This window comes from Pan paniscus, chromosome 6 (genome assembly GCF_029289425.2).
Source record: "Pan paniscus chromosome 6, NHGRI_mPanPan1-v2.0_pri, whole genome shotgun sequence".
NCBI classification, from domain to species: Eukaryota; Metazoa; Chordata; class Mammalia; order Primates; family Hominidae; genus Pan; species Pan paniscus.
The window spans coordinates 137,386,559-137,411,579 of NC_073255.2; positions in this window are offsets into that span (position 1 = coordinate 137,386,559).

Consider the following 25,021-nt stretch of genomic DNA (forward strand, 5'->3'; position numbering starts at 1 on the left):
TCACAGTCATCTGTATAACCACGGAAATATCTACACCACTATCTGTATAAACATGGAAATATCTACACTGCAATCAGGATAATCATGCAAATATCTACACAGCCGTCTCTATAAACATGGAAATATCTACAACTGCATCTGTATAAACATGGAAATATCTACACCGCTATCTGTGAAAAGATGGAAATATCTACACCGCAGTCTTTGCAAACATGGAAATATCTACACGACTATCTGTGTAAACCTGGAAATATCTACACCGCAATCTGTGCAAAGATGGAAATAGCTACACCGCTCTCAGTGTAAACAAGGAAATATCTACTCCGCTATCTGTATAAACATGGAAATATCTACAACACTATCTGTATAAACATGGAAATATCTTCGCTGCCATCTGTATAAACAGGGAAATAACTACACCTACTTCTGAATAAACATGGAAATATCTACACCGATATCTGTAGAAATATGGAAATATCTACACCGCTATCTCTATAAACATGGAAATATCTCCACCGCAATCTGTATAAAAATGGAAATATGTGTACTGCTATCTGTAAAACCTGCAAATATATACACCGCAGTCTGTATAAATATGGATATACATCCACCGCTATCTGTATAAACATGGAAATATCTCCACCACTATCTCTATAAACATGGAAATGTCTTCACCCCTATCTGTGTAAACATGGAAATATCTTCATGGCTATCTCTATAAACATGGAAATACCTACACAGACATCTGTATAAACATGGAAATACCTACACAGTCATCTGCATAAACATGGAAATATCTACACAGTCATCTGTATATACATGGAAATATCTACACAGACATCTGTATAAACATGGAAATATCTACACAGCCATCTCTATAAACATGGAAATATCTACACTGCTATCTGTATAAACATGGAAATAGCCACACCACTGTCTGTGTAAACATGGAAATACCTTCACTGTTATCTGTATAAACAAGGAAATATCTACAGATCTATCTGTATAAACATTGAAATATCTCCAACGATATCTGTATAAACATGGAAATATCCACACCGATATCTGTTTAAACATGGAAATATCTACACCTCTATCTACATGAACATGGAAATATCTACACCGCTTTGTGTATAAACATGGAAATATCCCCACCGCTATCTCTATAAACATGGAGATATCTCCACCGCTATCTGTATAAACATGGAAATATTTACACCACTATCTGTATAAACATGGAAATATTTACACCGCTATCTGTATAAACGTGGATATATCTACACTGCTATCTCTATAAACATGGAAATATCTACACCACTGTCTGTATAAATCTGAGAGTATCTACACCGCTATCCCTATAAACATAGAAATATCTACACCGCTGTCTGTGTAAACATGGAAATATCTACAGCAATATCTGTATAAACATGCAAATATCTACACCGCTGTGTCTACAAACATGGAAATATCTACACTGCTATGTGTATAAACATGCAAATATCTACACCGCTGTCGCTAAAAACATGGAAATATCTACACCGCTGTATCTATAAACATGCAAATATCTTCACCGTTGTCTACATAAACTTGGAAATCTCTACACGGCTATCTCTATAAATGTGGAAATATCTACAACATTGTCTCTATAAACATGGAAATATCTACACCGCTATCTCTATGAACGTGGAAATATCTACACCGCTGTCTCTGTAAACATGGAAATATCTACACCGCTAAATGTATAAACATGGAAATATCTACGCCGCCATCTGTATAAACAGGGAAATATCTACACCTACATCTGAATAAACTTGGAAATATCTACACCGCTATCTGTATAAATATGTTAATATCTACACCGCTATCTCTATAAACATGGACATATCTCCACCGCTATCTGTATAAAAATGGAAATATCTGTACCGCTATCTGTAAAACCTGTAAATATATACACTGCAGTCTGTATAAATATGGATATATCTCCACCGCTATCTGTATAAACATGGAAATAACTCCACCACTATCTCTATAAACATGGAAATGTGTACACCCCTATCTGTGTATACATGGAAATACCTTCATGGCTATCTCTATAAACATGGAAAGAACTCCACCGCTATCTCTAGAATCATGGAAATGTCTACACCCCTATCTGTGTAAACATGGAAATACCTTCATGGCTATCTCTATAAACATGGAAATATCTACACAGACATCTGTATAAACACGGAAATACCTTCACAGTCATCTGTATAAACACGGAAATATCTACACCACTATCTGTATAAACATGGAAATATCTACACTGCCATCAGGATAATCATGGAAATATCTACACAGCCGTCTCTATAAACATGGAAATATCTACACCTCCATTTGTATAAACATGGAAATATCTACACTGCTATCTGTGAAAAGATGGAAATATCTTCACTGCAATCTGTGCAAAGATGGAAATATCTACACGACTATCTGTGTAAACCTGGAAATATCTACACCACAATCTGTGCAAAGATGGAAATAGCTACAACGCTCTCTGTGTCAACATGGAAATATCTACACCGCTATCTGTATAAACATGGAAATAACTATGCCGCCATCTGTATAAACAGGGAAATATCTACACCTACATCTGAATAAACATGTAAATATCTACACCGCTATCTGTATAAATATGGAAATATCTACACCTCTATCTCTATAAACATGGAAATATCTCCCCTGCTATCTGTATAAAAATGGAAATATCTGCACCGCTATCTGTAAAACCTGGAAATATAAACACCGCAGTCTGTATAAACATGGATATATCTCCACCGCTATCTGAATAAACATGGAAATATCTCCACCACTATCTCTATAAACATGGAAATGTCTACACCCCTATATGTGTTAAAATTGAAATACCTTCATGGCTATCTTTATAAACATAGAAATGTCTTCACCCCTATATGTGTTAAAATTGAAATACCTTCATGGCTATCTTTATAAACATGGAAATATCTCCACCACTATCTCTATAAACATGGAAATGTCTACACCGCTATCTGTGTAAACATGGAAATATCTTCATGGCTATCTCTATAAACATCGAAATATCTACACAGACATCTGTATAAACATAGAAATACCTACACAGTCATCTGTATAAACATGGAAATATCTACACAGCCATCTCTATAAACATGGAAATATCTACACTGCTATCTGTATAAACATGGAAATAGCCACACCACTGTCTGTGTAAACATGGAAATAGCTTCACCGTTATCTGTATCAACAAGGAAATATCTACATAGCTATCTGTATAAACATTGAAATATCTCCAACGATATCTGTATAAACATGGAAATATCTACACCGATATCTGTTTAAACATGGAAATATCTATACCTCTATCTACATGAACATGGAAATATCTACACCGCTTTCTGTATAAACATGGAAATATCCCCACCGCTATCTCTATATACATGGAAATATCTACACCGCTATCTGTATAAACATGGAAATATTTACACCACTATCTGTATAAACATGGAAATATTTACACCGCTATCTGTATAAACGTGGATATATCTACACCGCTATCTCTATATACATGGAAATATCTACACCACTGTCTGTATAAACCTGAAAATATCTACACCGCTATCTCTATAAACATAGAAATATCTACACCGCTGTCTGTATAAACATGGAAATATCTACAGCAATATCTGTATAAACATGCAAATATCTACACCGCTGTCTCTATAAACATGGAAATATCTACACTGCTATGTGTATAAACATGCAAATATCTACACCGCTGTCGCTAAAAACATGGAAATATCTACACCGCTGTACCTATAAACATGCAAATATCTACACCGTTGTCTACATAAACATGGAAATCTCTACAGGGCTATCTCTATAAATGTGGAAATTTCTACACCGCTCTCTCTATAAACATGGAAATATCTACACCGCTATCTCTATAAACGTGGAAATATCTACACCGGTGTCTGTGTAAACATGGAAATATCTACACCGCTATATGTATAAACTTGGAAATATCTACACCGGTATCTCTATAAACGTGGGAATATCTACCCCGCTATCTGTATAAACGTGGAAATATCTACACTGCTATCTCTGTAAACGTGGAAATATCTACTCCAATTTCTGTATAAACATGGAAATATCTACACCGCTATCTCTGTAAATGTGTAAGCATTTAAACCGTTATCTGTGTAAACATGGAAATATTTACACTGCTATCTCTATGAACATGGAAATATTTACAACGCTATCTGTATAAACATGGAAGTATCTCCACTGCTATCTGTATAAACATGGAAATATCTACACCGGTATCTGTATAAACATGGAAATAACAACACCACTATCTGTATAAACATTTAAGTATCTCCACTGCTATCTGTATAAACATGGAAATATCTCCACTGCTATCTCTATAAACATGGAAATATCTACACCGCTATCATTATAAACATGGGAATTTCTACACCTCTATCTGTATAATCATGGAATTATCTACAACACTATCTGTGTAAACATGGAAATACCTACACAGCTATCTGTGTACACATGGATATCTGTACACCACCATCCGTGTAAAGATGGAAATATCTACACCGCAATCTGTGCAATCATGGAAATATCTACACCGCTATCTGTATAAACATGGAAATATCTACAGCGCTATCGGCATAAATATGGAAATATCTACACCGCTATCTCTAAAAACTTGGAAATGTCTACACCGTTATTTGCATAAACTTGGAAATATCTACTTGGCTATCTCTATAAACATGGAATTATCTACACTGCCATCTGTATAAACACGGAAATACCTTCACAGTCATCTGTATAAACACGGAAGTATCTACACCACTATCTGTATAAACATGGAAATATCTACACTGCCATCAGGATAATCATGGAAATATCTACACAGCCGTCTCTATAAACATGGAAATATCTACACCTCCATCTGTATAAACATGGAAATATCTACACCGCCATCTGTGAAAAGATGGAAATAACTACACCGCAATCTGTGCAAAGATGGAAATATCTACACGACTATCTGTGTAAACCTGGAAATATCTACACCGCAATCTGTGCAAAGATGGAAATAGCTACACCGCTCTCTGTGTCAACATGGAAATATCTACACCGCTATCTGTATAAACATGGAAATCTCTACGCCGCCATCTGTATAAACAGGGAAATATCTACACCTACATCTGAATAAACATATAAATATCTACACCGCTATCTGTATAAATATGGAAATATCTACACCTCTATCTCTATAAACATGGAAATATCTCCCCTGCTATCTGTATAAAAATGGAAATATCTGCAACGCTATCTGTAAAACCTGCAAATATAAACACCGCAGTCTGTATAAACATGGATATATCTCCACCGCTATCTGAATAAACATGGAAATATCTCCACCACTATCTCTATAAACATGGAAATGTCTACACCCCTATATGTGTTAAAATTGAAATACCTTCATGGCTATCTTTATAAACATGGAAATGTCTTCACCCCTATATGTGTTAAAATTGAAATACCTTCATGGCTATCTTTATAAACATGGAAATATCTCCACCACTATCTCTATAAACATGGAAATGTCTACACCGCTATCTGTGTAAACATGGAAATATCTTCATGGCTATCTCTATAAACATGGAAATATCTACACAGACATCTGTATAAACATAGAAATACCTACACAGCCATCTGTATAAACATGGAAATATCTACACAGCCATCTCTATAAACATGGAAATATCTACACTGCTATCTGTATAAACATGGAAATAGCCACACCACTGTCTGTGTAAACATGGAAATACCTTCACTGTTATCTGTATAAACAAGGAAATAGCTACAGAGCTATCTGTATAAACATTGAAATATCTCCAACGATATCTGTATAAACATGGAAATGTCTACACCGATATCTGTTTAAACATCGAAATATCTACACCGCTATCTACATGAACATGGAAATATCTACACCGCTTTCTGTATAAACATGGGAATATCCCCAACGCTATCTCTATAAACATGGAAATATCCAAACCGCTATATGTATAAACATGGAAATATTTACACCACTTTCTGTATAAACATGGAAATATTTACACCAATATCTGTATAAACGTGGATATATCTACACCGCTATCTCTATAAACATGGAAATATCTACACCACTGTCTGTATAAACCTGAAAATATCTTCACCGCTATCTCTATAAACATAGAAATATCTACACCGCTGTCTGTATAAACATGGAAATATCTACAGCAATATCTGTATAAACATGCAAATATCTACACCGCTGTCTCTATAAACATGGAAATATCTACACTGCTATGTGTGTAAACATGGAAATATCTACACCGCTGTCTCTAAAAACATGAAAATATCTACACCGATGTATCTATAAACATGCAAATATCTACACCGTTGTCTACATAAACTTGGAAATCTCTACACGGCTCTCTCTATAAATGTGGAAATATCTACACCGCTGTCTCTATAAACATGGAAATATCTACACCGCTATCTCTATAAACGTGGAAATATCTACACCGGTGTCTCTGTAAACATGGAAATATATACACCGCTATATGTATAAACTTGGAAATATCTAAACCGCTATCTCTATAAATGTGGGCATATCTACACCGCTATCTGTATAAACGTGGAAATATCTACACTGCTATCTCTGTAAACGTGGAAATATCTACTCCAATTTCTGTATAAACATGGAAATATCTACACCGCTATCTCTGTAAATGTGTAAACATTTAAACCGTTTTCTGTGTAAACATGGAAATATTTACACTGCTATCTCTATGAACATGGAAATATTTACAACGCTATCTGTATCAACATGGAATTATCTCCACTGCTATCTCTATAAACATGGAAATATCTACACCGCTATCTGTATAAACATGGAAATATCTACACTGCTATCTGTATAAACATGGAAATATCTACACTGCTATCTGTATAAACATGGAAATATCTACATCACTATCTGTATAAACATTGGAAATATCTTCACCGCTATCTCTATATACATGGAAATATCTACACCGCTATCTTTATAAACATGGGAATATCTACACCACTATCTGTATAAACATGGAATTATCTACAACACTATCTGTGTAAACATGGAAATATCTACACAGCTATCTGTGTAAACATGGAAATCGGTACACCACCATCAGTGTAAAGTTGGAAATATCTACACCGCAATCTGTGCAATTATGGAAATATCTACACCGCTATCTGTATAAACATGGAAATATTTACACCGCTATCTGTATAAACATGGAAATGTCTACAGCGCTATCTGCATAAATACGGAAATATCTACACCGCTATCTCTATAAACTTGGAAATGTCTACACCGTTATCTGCATAAACTTGGAAATATCTACTTGGCTATCTCTATAAACATGGAATTATCTACACCGCCATCTGTATAAACACGGAAATACCTTCACAGTCATCTGTATAAACACGGAAATATCTACACCACTATCTGTATAAACATGGAAATATCTACACTGCCATCAGGATAATCATGGAAATATCTACACAGCCGTCTCTATAAACATGGAAATATCTACACCTCCATCTGCATAAACATGGAAATATCTACACCGCTATCTATGAAAAGATGGAAATATCTACACCGCAATCTGTGCAAAGATGGAAATATCTACACGACTATCTGTGTAAACCTGGAAATATCTACACCACAATCTGTGCAAAGATGGAAATAGCTACACCGCTCTCTGTGTAAACATGGAAATATCAACACCGCTATCTGTATAAACATGGAATTATCTACACCGCTATCTATATAAACATGGAAATATCTACGCCGTCATCTGTATAAACAGGGAAATATCAACACCTACATTTGAATAAACATTGAAATATCTACACCGCTATCTGTATAAATATGGAAATATCTACACCACTATCTCTATAAACATGGAAATATCTCCACCCCTATCTGTATAAAAATGGAAATATCTGTACCGCTATCTGTAAAACCTGGAAATATATACACCACAGTCTGTATAAACATGTATATATCTCCACCGCAATCTGTATAAACATGGAAATATCTCCACCACTATCTCTATAAACATGGAAATGTCTACACCCCTATCTGTGTAAACATGGAAATATCTTCGTGGCTATCTCTATAAACATGGAAATATCTACACAGCCATCTCTATAAACATGGAAATATCTACACTGCTATCTGTATAAACATGGAAATAGCCACACCACTGTCTGTGTAAACATGGAAATACCTTCACCGTTATCTGTATAAACAAGGAAATATCTACAGAGCTATCTGTATAAACATTGAAATATCTCCAACGATATCTGTATAAACATGGAAATATCTTCACCGATATCTGTTTAAACATGGAAATATCTACACCGCTATCTACATGAACATGGAAATATCTACACCGCTTTCTGTATAAACATGGAAATATCCCCACCGTTATCTCTATAAACATGGAAATATCTACACCGCTATGTGTATAAACATGGAAATATTTACACGACTATCTGTATAAACATGGAAATATTTACACTGCTATCTGTATAAACGTGGATATATCTACACCACTATCTCTATAAACATGGAAATATCTACACCACTGTCTGTATAAACCTGAAAATATCTACACCACTATCTCTATAAACATAGAAATATCTACATCGCTGTCTGTATAAACATGGAAATATCTACAGCGATATCTGTATAAACATGCAAATATCTACACCGCTGTCTCTATAAACATGGAAATATCTACACTGCTATGTGTATAAATATGGAAATACCTACACCGCTGTCTCTAAAAACATGGAAATATCTACACCGCTGTATCCATAAACATGCAAATATCTACACCGTTGTCTACATAAACTTGGAAATCTCTACACGGCTATCTCTATAAATGTGGAAATATCTACACTGCTATCTGTATAAACATGGAAATAGCCACACCGCTGTCTGGGTAAACATGGAAATACCTTCACCGCTATCCGTATAAACAAGGAAATATTTACACCGCTATCTGTATAAACATGGTAATATCTACACCGCTATCTGTATAAACTTGGAAATATCTACAATGCCATCTGTATAAACATGGAAATATCTCCACCGCTATCTGTATAAACATGAAAATATCTCCAACGATATCTGTATAAACATGGAAAAACTTACACCGCTATCTGTTTAAACATGGAAATATCTACAACGCTATCTGCATAAACATGGAAATATCTACACCGCTTTCTGTATAAACATGGAAACATCCAGACCGCTATCTCTATAAACATGGAAATATCTACACCGATATCTTTATAAACATGGAAATATCTACATCGCTATCTGTATAAACATGGAAATATCTATAACACTATCTATGTAAATATGGAAATATCTACACTGCTATCAGTGTAAACATGAAATATATACTACGCTGTCTGTGTAAAGATGGAAATTTCTACACCGCAATCAGAGCAAATATGGAAATACCTACACCGCTATCTCTGTAAACATGGAAATATCTACAACCCTATCTGTGTAAACATAGAAATATCTACATCACGATATGTATAAACATAGAAATATCTACACCGTTATCTGTATAAACATGGAATTATCTACACAGTCATCTATATAAACATGGAAATATCTACACCACTAACTGTATAAACATGGAAATATCTACAATGCCATCAGTATAAACATGGAAATATCTACACAGCCATCTCTATAAAAATGGAAATATCTACACTGCTACCTGTATAAACATGGAAATATCTACACCGCTATCTGTATAAACATGGAAATATCTACAACGCTATATGTGGAAACATGGAAATATCTACACTGCTATCTGTGAAAACATGGAAATATCTATACCGCTATCTGTGTAAATATGGAAATATCTACACCGCAACCTGTGCGAAGATGGAAATATCTACACCGCTATCTCTTTAAACATGTAAATATCTACACCGCCATCTGTATAAACTTGGAAATATCTACACAGTCATCTGTATATACATGGAAAATCTACACCACCAACTCTATAAACATTGACATATCTACACAGCCATCTCCATAAATATGGATCTATCTACACAGCCATCTCTGTAAACATGGAAATATCTACACCACTATCTGTATAAACATGGAAATATCTACACTGCCATGTGTTTAAAGTTGGAAATAACTACACCGCGAGCTGTATAAACTTGGAAATATCTATACCGCTTTCTATATAAACATGGAAATACCAACACCAATATCTGTATAAACATGGAAATATCTACACCGCTATCTGTATAAACATGGAAATAACTACACGACTATCTCTATAAACATGGAATTATGTACACCGGTATCTCTATAAACATAGAAATATCTACATCGCCATCTCTATAAACATGGAATTATCTACACAGCCATCTGCATAAATATGGAAATATCTACACCGCCATCTGTATAAACATAGAAATATCTAAATCCCCATCGGTATAAACATAGAAATATCTATACTGCCATCTGTAGAAAGTTGGATCAATCTACACCGCGATCTGTATAGACATGAAAATATCTAAACATGTACCTGTATAAATATGGAAATATCTACACAACCATCTGTATAAATATGGAAATAACAATACTGCTATCTCTATAAACATGGAAATGTCTACACCGCTATCTGTATAAACATGTAATTATCTACATGGCTATCTCTTTACACATGGAAACATCTACACCGGCATCAGTATAAACATGGAAATACGTACACAGTCATCTGTATAAACATGGAAATATCTACAGCACTATCGGTATAAACATGGAAATATCTACACGGCCATCTGTATAAACATGGAAATATCAACACAGCCATCTCTATAAACATGGAAATATCTATATCGCTATCTGTATAAACATGGAAATATCTATATCGCTATCTGAATAAACATGGAAATAGCCACACCGCTATCTGTATAAACATGCAAATAACAACACGTCCATCTGTGTATACTTGGAAATATCTACACTGCCATCTGTATAAACATGGAAATACCTACACGTCCATCTGTATATATATGGAAATATCTGTACTGTCATCTCTATACTCATGGAAATAACTACACAGACATCTGTATAAACATGGAAATGTCTACACAGCTATCTCTTAAAACTTGGAAATACCTACACCGCTATCTCTATAAACATGGAAATATCTAGTCCGCTATCTGTATAAACTTGGAAATATCTACACCACCATCTGTATAAACATCGAAATATCTCCACAGCTATCTGTATAAACATGGAAATATCTACACCGCTATCTGTACAAACATGGAAATATCTACATCGCTAACTGTATAAACATGGAAATATCTACACCGCTATCTTTATAAACATGGAAATAACTACACCGCTATTTGTATAAACATGGAAATATTTTCAAAAATATGTGTGTAAAGGTGGAAATATCTACTCAGCTATCTGTGTAAACATGGAAATATGTACACCGCTATCCATGTAAAGATGGAAATATCTACAACGCAATCTGTTCAATTATAAAAATATCTACACCTCCATCTGTATAAACATGGAAATATCTACACTGCCATCTGTATACACATGGAAATTACTACACAGCCATCTGTATAAACATGGAAATATCTACACCACCATCTGTATAAACATGGAAATATCTCCACCGCAATCTGTATGAACATGGAAATATCTTCACCGCTATCTCTATGAGGTTGGAAATATCTACACCGCTATCTGTATGAACATGGAAATATCTACACTGCTATCTGTATAAACATTGAAATATCTACAGCGCTATCTCTATAAACATGGAAATATCTACACCGCTATATGTAAAAACATGGAAACATCTACACCGCTATCTGTAGAAAAATGGAAACATCTACACCGCTAACTGTATAAACATGGAAACATCTACACCGCTATCTGTATAAACATGGAAATATCTACACCGCTATCTGTAAAAACATGCAAATAACTACAATACTATCTGGGTAAACATGTAAATATCTGCACCTCAATCTGTGCAAAGATGGAAATACCTACACCTCTCACTGAGCAAAGATGGAAATATATACACTGCTATCTGTGTAAACATGCTAATACCTACACCGCTATCTCTATAAACGTGGAAATATTTCCACCGCTATCTGTATAAACATGGAAACATCTACACCGCAATCTGTATAAACATGGAATATCTACACCGCTATCTGTATGAACATGGAAATATCTAGATCGCTATCTGTGTAAACGTGGAAATTTCTACCGTGCTATCTGTGTAAACATGGAAATATCTACACCGCTATCTGTGTAAAGAATGAAATATCTACACCGCAATCTTTGCAAAGATGGAAATATCTACTCCGCTATCGCTGTAAACATGGAAATACCTACACCACTCTCTGTATAAACATGGAAATATCTACACCGCTATCTGTATAAACATGGAAATAACTACACCGCTATCTGTATAAGCATGGAAATGTCTACACCGCCATCTGTATAAACATGGAAATATCTACATCACTATCTGTATAAATATGGAAATATCTACACCGCTATCTGTTTATACATGGTAATATCTACACAGCTATCTGTATAAATATGGAAATATGTATACACTTGGAAATATCTACACCGCCATTTGTATAAACATGGAAATATCTACACCGCGAGCTGTATAAACATGGAAATATCTACTCTGCTACCTGTATAAACATGGAAGTATCTACACCGCCATCTGTATATACATGGAAATATCTACACCGCCATCTGTATAAACACGGAAATGTCTACACCTCTATCTGCATAAATACAGAAATATCTACACCGCTATCTCTATCAACATGGAAATATCTACACCTCTATCTGTATAAACATGGAAATATCTACACCGCCATCTGTATAAAGATGGAAATATCTACACCGCAAGCTGTATAAACATGGAAATATCTACACTACTATCTGTATAAACATGGAAATATCTACACAGCCATCTGTATAAACATGGGTATACCAACACCACTATCTCTATAAACATTGAAATAGCTTCAAAGCTATCTCTATAAACATGGAAATACCTACACCGCTATCATTATAAACATGGAAATCTCTAAACTGCCATCTGTAAAAACATGTAAATATCTACACAGTCATCTGTATAAACATGGGAATATCTACACCGCCATCTGTATAAACACGGAAATGTCTACACCCTATCTGCATAAATATGGAAATATCTACACCACCATCTATATAAACATGGAAATATCTACACAGCCATCTGTATAAACATGGATATATCTACATTGCTCTCTATATTATCATGCAAACACCACCACCGCTATCTTTATGAACGTGGAAAGTCTGCACCGCTATGTGTATAAACAGGGAAATACCTACACTGCTATCTTTATAAACATGGAAATATCTACACCACCATCTGCATGAACATGGAAATATCTACACCGTAATCAGTATAAAGATGGAAACATCTACAGTGCCATCTGTATAAAGATGGGAACATCTACACTGCCATCTGTGGAAACATGGAAATATCAACACCGCTATCACTATAAACATGGAAATATCTACACCCCTATGTCTTTAAATATGGAAATATCTACAGTGCCATCTCTATAAACATGGAAATATACGCACCGCCATCTGTATAAACCTGGAAATATCTACACAGATATCTGTATAAACATGGAAATATCTACAAAGGCATCTGTATAAAGATGGAAATATCTACACTGTTAGCTGCATAAACATGGAAATACCTACACCGCTATCTGTATAAACATGGAAATACCTACACCGCTATCTGTATAAACATGGAAATACCTACACCACTCTCTGTATAAACATGGATATACCTACACCGTGATCTGTATAAACAAGGTAATATCTACACCGCCATCTCTATAAACATGGAAATATCTACAATGCCATCTCTATACAAATGGAAATATCTACACCGCTATCTCAATAAACATGAAAATATCTACACCGCCATCTCCATAAACACGGAAATAGCTACACCGCTATCTGTATAAAGAGGAAAATATGTACACGGCCATCTGTATAAAGATGTAAATATCTACACCGCGAGCTGTATAAACATGGAGTTATCTACACCGCTATCTGCATAAATATCTAAATATCTATACCGATATATCTATAAGCATGAAAATGCCTACACCGTAATCTGTATAAACATGGAAATATCTAAATCTCTATCTCTATAAACATGGAAATATCTACAACGCTATCTGAATAAACATGGAAATATCTACACCGCAATCTGAGCAAAGATGGAAATATCTACACCATTATCTGTGTAAACATGGAAGTATCTACACAGCCTTCTCTATAAACATGGAAATATCTTCACCACCATCTGTATACACATGGAAATATCTACAAAGCTATATGTATAAATATGGAGATACCTTAACTGCTATCTCTATAAACATGAAAATATCTACACCGCTATCTTTATAAACATGGAAATATCTACACCACCATCTCTTTAAACATGGAAACATCTACACTGCCATCTGTATAGACAAGGAAATATATACACAGCCATCTGTATAAACATGGAAATATCTTCACCACTATCTGTATAAACATGGAAATATCTACACCGCTATCTTTATAAACATGGAAATATCTTCAAAACCATCTCTTTAAACATGGAAACATCTACACTGCCATCTGTATACACAAGGAAATATCTACACAGCCATCTGTATAAACATGGAAATATCTACACCGCTATCTGTATAAACATGGAAATATCTACACCACTATCTGCATAAATATGGAAATATCTACACCGCCATCTGTATGAACATGGAAATATCTGCACCGCTATCTCAGTAAACATGGAAATAACTATACAGCTATCTGTATAAACATGGAAATATTTACACCGCCATCTGTATACACATGGAAATATCTACACTGCCATCTTTATAAAGATGGAAATATCTACACCGTGAGCTGTATAAACATGGAAATATCTGCAACGCTATCTGTATAAACACGGAAATACCAACACCACTATCTGTATAAACTTGGAAATATCAACAACGCTATCCATATAAACATGGAAATATGTACACTGCCATCAGTATAAACAAGGAAATACCTACACAGTCATCTGTATAAACATGGAAATATCTACACCGCTATCTATATAAACATGGAAATATCTACACGACTATGTGTATAAACATGGGAATAACTACACCGCTATATGTATAAACATGGAAATATCTACACGGCAATCTGTATAAACATGGAAATATACACATCGCTATCTGTGTAAACATGGAAATATCTGCACCGCTATCTCTATAAACTAGGGAATATCTACACCGCCCTTTGTATAAACATGGGAATAACTACACTGCTATCTGTATAAACATGGAAATATCTACACCGCTATCTGTGTAAACATGGAAATATCTACACCAAAATCTATATAAACATGCAAATATCTACACCGCTATCTCTATAAACATGGAAACATCTAAACCGCTGTCTTTATGAACATGGAAATAACAACAACGCTATCTCTATAAACACGGAAATAACTACCCCACTAAGTGTATAAACATGGAAATATCCACACCGCTATCTCTATAAACACGGAAATAACTTCCCCACTAAGTGTATAAACATGGAAATATGTACACCGCTCTCTGTATAAACATGGAAATATCTACAACGCTATCTTTATAAACATGGAAATATCTACACAGCTCTCTGTATAAACAAGGAAGTATCTACACCACTATCTCTATAAACATGGAAATATCAAGAGTGCTATCTCTATAAACATGGAAATATCTACAATGCTATCTGAATAAACATGGAAATATCTACACCGCAATCTGTGCAAAGACGGAAATATCTACACCACTATCTGTGTAAACATGGAAGTATCTACACCGCCTTCTCTATAAACATGGAAATATCTAGACCACCATCTGTATAAATATGGAAATATCTACAAAGCTATCTGTATAAATATGGAAATACCTAAACCGCTATCTCTATAAACATGGAAATATCTACACCGCTATCTTTATAAACATGGAAATATCTACACCACCATCTCTTTAAACATGGAAACATCTACACTGCCATCTGTATAGACAAGGAAATATATACACAGCCATCTGTATAAACATGGAAATATCTTCACCACTATCTGTATAAACATGGAAATATCTACACCGCTATCTGTATAAACATGGAAATATCTTCAAAACCATCTCTTTAAACATGGAAATATCTACACAACCATCTGTACACTCAAGGAAATATCTACACAGCCATCTGTATAAACATGGAAATATCTACACCGCTATCTGTATAAACACGGAAATATCTACACCACTATCTGCATAAATATGGAAATATCTACACCGCCATCTGTATGAACATGGAAATATCTGCACCGCTATCTCAGTAAACATGGAAATAACTATACAGCTATCTGTATAAACATGGAAATATTTACACCACCATCTGTATACACATGGAAATATCTACACTGCCATCTGTATAAAGATGGAAATATCTACACCGTGAGCTGTATAAACATGGAAATATCTACAACGCTATCTGTATAAACACGGAAATACCAACACCGCTATCTGTATAAACTTGGAAATATCTACACCGCAATCTGTGCAAAGATGGAAATATCTACACCGCTATCTCTATAAACATGGAAATATCTTCACCGTCACCTGTATAAACATGGAAATATCTACACCGCCATCTGTATAAACATGGAAATATCTACACCGCTATCCCTGTAAACATGGAAATCTCAACACCGCTATCCGTATAAACATGGAAATATCTACACTGCTATCTGTGTAAACATGGAAATATCTACACCGCTATCTGTATAAATATGGAAATAGCTTCAACGATATCTGTATAAACGTGGAAATGTCTACACCGCTATCTGTATAAACATGGAAATAACTAAACCGCTATCTGTATAAATGTAGAAATATCTACAATGCTATCTGTATAAACGTGGAAAAACCTACACCGCCATCTGGGTAAACATGGAAATATCTACTCCGCCTTCTGTGTACATGTGGAAATGTTTACACCGCCATCTGCATAAACATGGAAATATCTACACTGCCATCAGTATAAACATGGAAATATCTACACCGCTATCTGTATAAACATGGAAATATCTACACCACTTTCTGTATAAATAAGGGAATGTCTACACCGCTATCTCTATAAACATGGAAATATCTACACCGTCATCTGTATAAACATGGAAATATCTACACAGTCATCTATGTAAACATGGAAACATCTACACCACCATCTCTATAAACTTGGAAATATCTACACTGCCGTCTGTATACAAATTGACATATCTACACAGCTATCAGTATAAACATGGAAAAATCTACACTGCTATCTCTACAAAAATGGAAATATCTACACTGCCATCTCTATAAACATGAAAATACCCCGCCAACTCCATAAATATGGAACTATCTAAACCGCCATTTGTGTAAACATGAAAATATATTCAAAGCTAACTGTAAACATGGAAATATCTACACCGCTATCTGTATAAACATGCAAATATCTACACCGCTATCTGTATAAACATGGAAAATCTACATCGCTATCTGTATAAACATGGAAACATCTCCACCGATATCAGTATAAACATTTAAACAACTCCAACGCTATCTGTATAAAAATTGAAAAATTTACTCCGCTATGTGTATAATCATGGAAATATCTACACTGCTATCTGTATAAACATGGAAATGACTGCAACACCATCTCTATAATCTTGGAAATATCTACGCAGTCATCTTCATCATCATGGAAATATCTGCACCGCCATCTATATAAATATGTAAATATCTACACCGTGAGCTGTATAAACATGGATATATCTATACCGCTATCTGTATAAACATGGAAATAACAACACCGCTATCTGTATAAACATGGTAATATCTACACCGATATCAATATAAACATGGAAATATCTACACCGCTATCTCTTTAAATATGGAAATATCTACACTGCTATTTCTATAAACATGGAAATGTCTACACCGCTATCTGTATAAACATGGAAATATCTAAACCGCTATCACTATAAACATGGAAATATCTGCACTGCAATCATTGCAAAGATGGAAATATCTACACTGCTATCTGTGTAAACATGGAAATATCTACACCGCTATCTCTACAAACATGGAAATAGCCCCACCAGTATCTGTATAAACAGGGAAATATCTCCACCGCCATCTCTATAAACACGGAATTACCTACACCGCCTTCTGTATAAACATGGAAATATCTACACCGCTATCTGTATAAATATGGAAATGTATACACTGCCATCTCTATAATCATGGAAATATCTACACCCCTATCTACATAAATATGGAAATATCTGCACCGCTATCTCTATAAACATGGGAATATGTACTCCACCATGTGCATAAATATGGATATATCTACACAGTCATCTGTATAAACATGGAAATATCTACACCACCATCTCTTTAAACATGGAAATATCTACACTGCAATCTGTATACACATGGAAATATCTACACCGCCATCTTTATAAACATGGAAATATCTACACCGCCATCTCTATGCACATGGAAATACCTCTATGCTCATGGAAATGTCTACACTGCCATCTGTAGAAAGATGGAAATATCTACACAGTAATCTGTATAAACATGGAAATATCTACACCGCTATCTGTATAAACATGGAAATACCTACACAACCATCTCTATACACATGGAAATATCTACACCGCTATCTCTATAAAAATAGAAATATCTACACCGCCATCTCTATAAACGTGGAAATATATTCACCGCCATCTCTATTAACATGAAAATATCGACACCGCCATGTCCATAAACATAGAACTAACAACACCGCCATCTGAATAAACACGGAAATATCTACACCTCTGTCTGCACAAACATGGAAATATCTACACAGCCATCTCTATAAAGACGGAAATATCTACACCGCGAGCTATATAAACATGGAAATATCTACACTGCTCTCTGTGAAAACATGGAAATGCCAACACCGCTATCTGAATAAACATGGAAGTATCTACACTGCTATCTGTATAAACATGGAAATATCTACACCCCTAGCTCTATAATCATGGAAATACCTACACCGCCATCTCTATACACATTTAAATATCTACACCGCCATCTCTATAAACAAGGAAATACCTACTACGCCATCTCTATACACATGGAAATATCTACACCGCTATCTCTATAAACATAGAAATATCTACACCGCCATCTCTATAAACGTGGAAATATTTTCACCGCCATCTGCATGAACATGCAAATATCTTCACTGCTATCTGTTTAAACATGGAAATATCTACACCGCGATCTGTATATACATGGAAATATCTACACCGCTACCAGTATAAACAGGCAAATATCTACACCGTTATCTGTATAAACATGGAAATATCTACACTGCTATCTCAATAAACATGGAAATATCTAAACCGCCATCTGTATAAACATGGAAATAACTGCATAGTCATCTGTATAAACATGGAAATATCTACACAGCCATCTGTATAAACATGGAAATATCTACACCACTATCTGTATTAACATGGAAATAGCCACACCGCTATCTGTATAGACATGGAAATATCTACACTGCCATCTGCATAAACATGGAAATATCTACACCGCCATCTGTATAAACATGGAAATATCTCCACCGCTATCTCTATAAACATGGAAATATCTCCACCGCTATCTGTATAAAATTGGAAATATTTACACCGCTATCTCTGTAAACGTAAAAATATCTACACCGCTATCTCTATAAATGTGGAAATATCTACACCGCTATCAGTATAAACGTGGAAATGTCAACACCGCTATCTCTATAAACATGGAAACATCTACACCGATCTCTCTGTCAACATGGAAATATCTACAACGCTATAAGTATTAACGTGGAAATATCTACACCGCTATCTGTATAAACACGGAAATATCTCCACTGCTATCTCTATAAACGTGGAAATATCTATACCTCTATATTAATGAGGAAATATCTACACAGCTATCCGTATAAACGTGGAAATATCTACACCACTATCTATATAAGCCTGAAAATATATACACCGCTAACTGTATAAACGTGGAAATGCCTACACCGCTTTCTGTGTAAACGTGGAGCTGTCTACACCACTATCTCTGTAAACATGTAAACATTTACACTGCTATCTGTATAAACATGGAAATATGTACCCAGCCATCTCTATAAACATGAAAATATCTACAACGCTCTCTCTTTAAACATGGAAATATCTACACCGCAATCTGTATAAACTTGGAAATATCTACACAGCTATCTGTATAAACATGGAAATATCTACACCGCTGACCTTATAAACATGGAAATATCTACACCGCTATCTGTTTAAACATGGAAATTTCCACAATGCTATCTCTATAAACATGGAAATAACTACACCGCTATCTCTAAAACCATGGAAATTACTACACCGCTATCTGTATAAACATGGAAATATCGACACGGCTATCTCTATAAACTTGTCAATATCTAAACCGACATCTGTATAAATATGGAAATATCTACACCACCATCTATATAAACATGACAATATCTATGTCGCTATCTGTGTAAAGATGAAAATATCTACACCGTAATCAGTGCAAAGATGGAAATATCTACACCGCTCTCTGTGTAAACATGGTAATGTCTACACCGCTATCTGTATAAACATGGAAATATCTACACCGCTATCTGTATAAACATGGAAATATCAACACTGATATCTGTATAACCACGGAAATATCTACACCGCCATCAGAATAAACATGGAAGTAGCTATACCGCCATTTGCATAAATATGGAAATATCTACATCGCCATCTGTATAAACATGGAAATATCTACACCACCATCGGTATAAACATGGAAATATCTACGCCGCAATCGGTATAAACATAGAAATACCTATACTGCCATCTGTAGAAAGATGGAAATATCTACACCGCAATCTGTATAAACATGCAAATATCTAAACCTCTACCTGTATAAACATGTAAATATCTACACCGCTATCTGTATAAATATGGAAATATCAACACTGCTATCTCTATAAACATGGAAATGACTACACCGCTATCTGTGTAAACATGGAAATATCTACATGGCCATCTGTATAAACATGGAAAAATCCACACAGCCATCTCTGTGATTATGGAAATATCTACACCGCTATCGGTATAAACATGGAAATAGCCACAACGCTATCTGTATAAACTTGGAAATATCTACACCACCATCTATAAAAACATGGAAATATCTGCACAGACATCTGTATAAACATGAATATATCTACACCTCCATATGTATAAACATGGAAATATCTACACTGTCATCTGCATACTCATGGAAATATCTACAAACTCATCTGTAGAAACATGGAATTGTCCACACCGCTATCTCTATAAACAAGGAAATACCTACACCGCAATCTGTATAAACATGGAAATATCTACACCGCTATCTGTATAAACATGGAAATATCTACTACACCATCTGTATTAACATGGAAATATCTACATCGATTTCTGTATAAACATGGAAATATCTACACCGCTATCTGTATAAACATGGAAATATCTACAACGCTATCTGTATAAACATGAAAATATCTACACCGTTATCTCTTTAAACATGGAAATATCTACACCGCTATCTGTATAAACATGGAAATAACTACATCGCTATCTGTAGAAACATGGAAATATCTCCACCGCTATCTTTATAAACATGGAAATATCTTCAACACTATCAGTGTAAAGATGGAAATATCTTCACAGCTATCTGTGTAAACATGGAAATATGTACACCGTTATCCATGTAAAGATGGAAATAACTACATCGCAATCTGGGCAATTATGGAAATATCTACACCGCTATCTCTGCAAACATGGAAATATCTACACAGCTATCTGTATAAACATGGAAATGTCTACACCGCTATCTGTATAAACATAGAAATATCTACACTGCGATCTGTATAAACATGGAAATACCTACACAGCTATCTGTATAAACATGGAAATATCTACACCGCTATCTGTATGAACATGGAAATATCTACTCCGCCATCTGTATAAACATGGAAATATCTACACCGCCATCAGTATAAACATGGAAATATCTTCACCGCCATGGGTATAAACATAGAAATACCTATACTGCCATCTGTAGAAAGCTGGAACTATCTACACCGCTGTCTGTATAAACATGGAAATATCTACACCTCTACCTGTATAAACGTGGAAATAACTACACTGCTATCTGTATATATATGGAAATATCAACACTGCTATCTCTTTAAACATGGAAATGACTACACCGCTATCTGTATAAACATGGAAATATCTACATGGCTATCTCTTTACACATGGAAACCTCTTCACCGCCATCTGTATAAACATGGAAATACATACAAAGTCATCTGCATAAACATGGAAATATCTACAGCAATATTGGTATACACATGGAAATATCTACACGGCCATCTGTATAAACATGAAAATATCTACACAGCCATCTCTATGATCCTGGAAATATCTACACCGCTATGTGTATAAACATGGAAATAGCCACAACGCTATGTGTATGAACTTGGAAATATCTACACCGACATTTTTAAAAGCATGGAAATATCTACACAGACATCTGTATAAACATGAAAATATCTACACCTCCATATGTATAAACATGGAAATATCTACACTGTCATCTGCATACTCATGGATATATCTACACAGCCATCTGTAGAAACATGGAAATGTCCACACCGCTATCTCTATAAACATGGAAATACCTACACCGCTATCTGTATAAACATGGAAATATCTACGCCGCTATCTGCATAAACTTGGAAATATCTACACCGCGATCTGTATTAACATGGAAATATCTCCATCGCTATCTGTATAAACATGGAAATATCTACACCGCTATCTGTATAAACACGGAAATATCTACACCGCTATCTGTATAAACATGGAAATATCTACACCGTTATGTGTATAAACATGGAAATATCTACACCGCTATCTGTATAAACATGGAAATAACTACATCGCTATATGTAGAAACATGGAAATATCTCCATTGCTATCTTTATAAACATGGAAATATTTTCAACACTATCTGTGTAAAGATGGAAATATCTTCACAGCTATCTGTGTAAACATGGAAATATGTACACCGTTATCCGTGTAAAGATGGAAATATCTACATCGCAATCTGGGCAATTATGGAAATATCTACACCGCTATCTCTGAAAACATGGAAATTACTACACAGCTATCTGTATAAACATGGAAATATCTACACCGCTATCTGTATAAACATGGAAATATCTGCACTGCTATCTGTATAAACATGGAAATATCTACACCGCTATCTGTATAAACATGGAAATTTCTACACCTCTACCTGTATAAACATGGAAATATCTACATCGCTATTTGTATAAATATGGAAATATCAACACTGCTATCTCTATAAACATGGAAATGACTACACCGCTATCTGTATAAACTTGGAAATATCTACATGGCTATCTCTTTACACATGGAAACGTCTACACCGCCAACTGTACAAACATGGAAATACGTACAAAGTCATCTGTATAAAAATGGAAATATGTACAGCAATATGGTTATAAACATGGAAATATCTACATGGCCATCTGTATAAACATGGAAAAATCCACACAGCCATCTCTGTGATTATGGAAATATCTACACCGCTATCGGTATAAACATGGAAATAGCCACAACGCTATCTGTATAAACTTGGAAATATCTACACCACCATCTATAAAAACATGGAAATATCTGCACAGACATCTGTATAAACATGAATATATCTACACCTCCATATGTATAAACATGGAAATATCTACACTGTCATCTGCATACTCATGGAAATACCTACAAAGCCATCTGTAGAAACATGGAATTGTCCACACCGCTATCTCTATAAACATGGAAATAACTACACCGCAATCTGTATAAACATGGAAATATCTACACCGCTATCTGTATAAACATGGAAATATCTACTACGCCATCTGTATTAACATGGAAATATCTCCATCGCTATCTGTATAAACATGGAAATATCTACACCGCTATCTGTATAAACATGGAAATATCTACACCGCTATCTGTATAAACATGAAAATATCTACACCGTTATCTCTTTAAACATGGAAATATCTACACCGCTATCTGTATAAACATGGAAATAACTACATCGCTATCTGTAGAAACATGGAAATATCTCCACCGCTATCTTTATAAACATGGAAATATCTTCAACACTATCAGTGTAAAGATGGAAATATCTTCACAGGTATCTGCGTAAACATGGAAATATGTACACCGTTATCCATGTAAAGATGGAAATAACTACATCGCAATCTGGGCAATTATGGAAATATCTACACCGCTATCTCTGCAAACATGGAAATATCTACACAGCTCTCTGTATAAACATGGAAATGTCTACACCGCTATCTGTACAAACATGGAAATATCTACACTGCGATCTGTATAAACATGGAAATACCTACACAGCTATCTGTATAAACATGGAAATACCTACACCGCTATCTGTATGAACATGGGAATATCTACACCGCCATCTGTATAAACATGGAAATATCTACACCGCCATC